Source organism: Rutidosis leptorrhynchoides, chromosome 7 (genome assembly GCF_046630445.1).
Source record: "Rutidosis leptorrhynchoides isolate AG116_Rl617_1_P2 chromosome 7, CSIRO_AGI_Rlap_v1, whole genome shotgun sequence".
In the NCBI taxonomy this organism is placed as follows: Eukaryota; Viridiplantae; Streptophyta; class Magnoliopsida; order Asterales; family Asteraceae; genus Rutidosis; species Rutidosis leptorrhynchoides.
This window is the reverse complement of record NC_092339.1, coordinates 344,482,579-344,487,902: the sequence shown is the minus strand read 5'-3', so window position 1 is coordinate 344,487,902 and position 5,324 is coordinate 344,482,579. Positions and strand designations below refer to the sequence as shown.

Here is a 5,324-nt window from a genome sequence, read left to right as displayed (position 1 = left end):
GTTGAGGAATATTAGGCTATGAATTAGCCAGTTTTTGGTATTGGTTGTATTGACTATAATTTGGGCTTAAATTATGATAGTGGATTAAAAATGATGCATAGAGTTACTGATTTAAGTTGTATGACAATAGATGTGCATTTTTCTCTTTATTTCAAAATCAGAGGTGGGATGGATCATGTGAATTTTGTGATGCTGAGCTCAATGTCACCATTTATTTACCTAGAGTATTATTTTTGTAATTTTTTAGTGATTGGGCCTATGTATTTTGTTTTATAATAATTTACATGTTTGTGTTTCATCAACATTATGTATTTATCTCAACATACTTTGAACTTATTTCATTTTCAGTTTATTTCATTTTTAGCATCAAAATCTACAAGCATTTATTAGGATTTTTCTTATTAATCGGATTTTTTTTCAAAAAAACCTGGGAAGTCGCGGGTCTTTAACTAGTTAAACATCATATTTGAATTTGAATTATTCATTACAATTATAATGATCTTGTAGTGTGTGTAGAACTACTACAACTACTACTATACTTAGGTTCTATCGAGGAACTACATCCGTGATAGTTAGCTCATTGATTGAACATGTAGGACGACTACTACTTAAAGAGAAGTTCGAAACAAATAAGCCATCCACTTTCATAAAATACGCCGGTTGCTTAGGTTGCACCAATGTACCACCCTTACCACCCAACATCATGATAACACATGCCATGTCTGGCCTGTCCCCTGCATTTTGTTGAACACATAACAACCCAACTTCTATTGATCTTAACACCTCCCGTGGATCGCACGATTCAACTAAATTTTTATCAACTAATTCCATTGACCTTCCTTCATTATACAGAATCCATGCCTGAAGTAATTTCAATGCAAAGTGTTAATGTAGTTATTAGGTTACAATATAAATATTTGAGTAGGTGTGACTTACATGTCCAGTAAGATTATTGCCGTGCTCAGGATGAATGAACCCTCTATTCTTCTTCCCGCTCACAATTTCCAGCAACAACACGCCAAAGCTAAATACATCTGATTTTATAGAGAATATACCATCCCCTACATACTCTGGTGACATGTATCCACTGCATCGTCAAATTGTGATTATACATGAGATATATACTTATATTTGAAAAGTATACGTCATCACATAATGTTTGAATATAAACAGAATGTTACTATGTCCCAACAACTTTGTTAGTGTTTGTGGAGCTATCAGTTCCTACAAAGCTTCTTGCAAGGCTAAAGTCTGATATCCTTGGGTTCATATCACGATCAAGTAAAATATTAGAAACTTTAAGGTCTCTATGGATGATCAAAAGCCGAGAATCTTGATGAAGATAAAGTAAACCTCGAGTGATTCCATTTATAATATGGAATCGTAGTGGCCAATGAAGTCTTTTGCTTTTTGTTTCGTCTGTGAAAAGATTTAAGTGATACATTACTTAGGTTTTGTTTCATAAAACAAAATGATTAAATGCTGAATGGTTTAGAATATGAATGATTCAAAGACTTCAATTGCATTTAATTGTGAATGACAATAACTTGTTTGGTAATCATTCATTGACACAATATGAATGATGTAAAATTACAATATTAACTTTTTAAATGAATAAATTAATTGATATACTTTTTTGATAAGTGTTTTAGATATAATTTAAAATAGATTTCTAAAGACATTGATCTGTTGAATGGTTAATAGAGTATTTCAAAACACATTTTCTTTCTCATTCAACATAGCATCATTTGTCATCAATGCTGAATGCTGAATGGTTCAGCATTTAATGTTGAACCATTAAATAAAGATCAAACACAACCTTAGTTACCGTGAAGCAATAATGGAATATGTTCTTGTATAGATTATAACTTACCAAATATAAAGGAATCAAGGCTGCTGTTGGGCATATACTCGTAAACTAGTAATTTTTCTACACCACTAATGCAATAACCTAATATTCTGACAAGATTCCTATGTTGAAGCTTCGAAATGAAGATAACCTCGTTCTTGAACTATTCGTCTCCTTGATTAGACTCTATCGAAAGCCGTTTGACTGCAATTTCTTGTCCGTCCTCCAAAATTCCCTACACAAGTATGCTTTTATATATTTCTAATCTAGTAATAAGTAAACCAAACTTTATAAAAATGAATGAATATTACCCTGTAAACTGGCCCAAATTCCCCCTCTCCAAGCTTTTATCTATCGAGAAGTTGTTCGTTGCAAAATTTAAGGTGAATAAACCGAACATCGGGAGGTCTAGAACGTCCTTTTCAGCAATTTGACAGTGTTCCCCTACGAAAACAGATAGTAATATGTTTGCATTAACATGAAAATAGCTATATGAACAAAGACAATGACATATTTAAGGCGTATTTTTACCTTTTGCCTTCTTTTTAACGAGGGTCAAAATCAAAATACATATTCCTATTACAGTGACTAATCCTAAAGCAACAGGGATGATGATGGCCCACATTTTCTTCTTGCTTCGTGAACCGATTTTATCATTCTCTGTGAATAATACAAAATTTCATGGTTATAATTATATACATTTCGACGTAGTTTGATTTAAGCAAATTTTCGAGTCATATAAATCAAACTCGCACTTTTTTCTTATATAGGAAAATAATAAGGATTTTGATAACGACGGGCTGTTGTTAACACGTTTTAATATGTTATATACAATGGTTACTTATTACTGTTAAAATGAAGGTTATCAAATTGTAAAACACATTAAAGCTTGTTAACGGCAACCTTAAGAATTGTCGTTAGCAAAATACAAATAATAATAATACTTAATACTGATAAAAAAAAGTGTTTACCTAATTCAGTAGCGGACATACGTATGAAAATGTCTTGCCCGTTATTAGGACTTATTTTCATATCAATCAACTCATTGTACCATAACAAACAACCATTACCTAGTTTGATGTCCAAAGTCGCATAAGCTGTACAATTACACTCTGTTGTACATTTCACCCTGCATTGCTCTACACTCATATTTCTATCGAACCATGATTTTCGAGTGTCTGGCAATTTCATAAACGAATACTTCCGAAACCCTTCACCAGCACCACAATCTAGACCTATTTTCCTTTCACACCCGCTTGACCAATCTGCATTATCCCATTGATCAGGCCTTTTAGGCATAAACCCATTTAGACACCCACAATTAGGAGCTTGGTTGTTGTCACAACATCCATAAACCCCACACAACGCGTATCTTTGACAACTATCTACTGTTAGTGATGTATACATAAACCATCCTTGGGTTCGGTTGACCCAATACCAATGTCAGATTTTTCCTAGGGGACTTATAGTTACCATAGTAAGAACCGTCTCTTTACGCAATACATATTCAACGAAAACTTCATTTTCATCAGAATAAAACCAATTTCTGTAAATCGGATTAGGCTGGTTATTCGAATTGCCACTATATGCAAGCCCATTCCAAGATCCTAATCTAAATAAAATAACATCTCCTTTTTTGTAAAATATTTGTGGAAGTCCATTAAAATCCATATAATTCATATATTCGCCTTGCGAAGGATCATCATCACTTTTCCAAGACGTATAATTCGTGACTACACCTCTTTTTAAATTCCTTCCAAATTTCATATCCGGCATGATCGTATCTGTTGGGTAATCAAAACTCTGCCAAATGTAATTTTCCGGCCCATCTTCACTATCAAAAACCATAAAATTTGAATCATCCAATAACTTAGCCACTGTATTTCTCGTGTTTCTTGTTATATTCGACGACCAAATAATCTGACTTGTGGTCGAGTCACGGAGCACCAATAAACCGCCGGGGTTTAAACTCAGCTCGCCCGATTTGTTACCGACAGGAGTTTCTCTATTGGCAACCCAAATAACGGGTCCTGTTGCAGGATGTTTGTACCATATGCCTAAGTATCGGTTTTGGGTGGTGTTGCCCGGGCTAAAGAACCCGAGCTCGAAGGACTCGTTTGCTGAAACAATGCTTTCACCATCTTTAAGTGTTTGGTTTATGGTTAAGATATCTACCGCCATGACACATGTAAATAAAGCATGGAAGGATAAGTAGAGTATAATTTGTTTTTCCATTGTTGTACTTGATCACATGTTTAGTCAAAAAGTCTATTGATCACGTGTTCGATGAAGATCGAAGCGCAATTTATACATTGCAGCCCAATTTTCCCGTGTGCAGACTCTAGTCAGAGTTTGTGCAAATTGACCAAAAATTCAAGTCCCAATTCTTATTATAGCCAAAACTCCTGTTTCAGCACCCAAAGTACATGTAAGTGGCAATGTTTGGTTCCCTAATCAACTTAGAATAACCAAAATCACTACTTCTATATCAATTTAACAAGTTAAAGCAATAGGTGATACCTTCGACTTTTATAAGTCAAATATCAGCAACCTTCATTAACAATCTACTTATTGTTATCCAATAAATTTGGGAATTCAACCCTCTTACAACCATGCAAGGAGCTTTTTAGGGGAAGGAAGGGGCGGTAACCCACCAAAATATAGACAGAAACTTGTAGACTTTTGAGTTACAAACGTTTGGCTTTTGAATCAAATAAATTGGAGCGTGTATGAAGGAAATATGAGACCAACATGTTAAAAGATCGTTAAATCTTTAATATAAACTAAAACTTCACATTTTCTTCATTTCTTTGACCAGGGTGTTCAATATTTGGTTTGTAACCATTTAATCTTAATACCGAACAGAAACCAACCCATATAAAATCAAACCGAATTTGAAAAATGATTTTCGGATCGATCAAAACTGAATTCAATATTTAGTTTTTGATCCGGTTTTGGTTTTCAATTTTTCGAATTCGGTTAAACTGAAAACCAAACACAAGAACGAATTTAATTTAATAAAAATATTTTTATAGATTTATTAATATGTGTGTGTGCGTGAGATTTTTTGAGTTCAGTTGAAGAAAATTGAATAGTTCAGCATTTTAAAACTTAAATTTTTTAACTATCATGTGATTGTAAAGTACGAGTGTTCGTTTGGAATTTAAAACACACATGCATCGGTAGTTTTATGTTCCGTGAACTTAAAATTTAGTTAAGAACTACTGTTTGGGGTTTTGGGCAATGTGATGGAGGCGTTGTTGTCGAAAGTGTAGGAAAATTTGTAAGGAAAAAGAAGGGGAAAAAAAGTCTCTATCGTCTTGTTTTTGGAAGAAAATGAGGTTAAAAAAACGGGTCAACGTCCTTATGCAGTCCTTTAGTAAAAAATTTAGGGGAGAATAAGAGGGACAATTTAAAAAAAAAAAAAATTTTTTTACTGTAGATGAATAGTGCAGTACTCCTTGTGGGTACAACT

General features: G+C 33.6%; 1 pseudogene; it reads right to left on the bottom strand.

Moving 5' to 3' along the window:
- Nucleotides 1-546: 546 nt before the first annotated feature.
- LOC139860376 (G-type lectin S-receptor-like serine/threonine-protein kinase At4g27290) lies at nt 547-4,084 on the bottom strand (annotated as a pseudogene).
- Nucleotides 4,085-5,324: the final 1,240 nt, after the last annotated feature.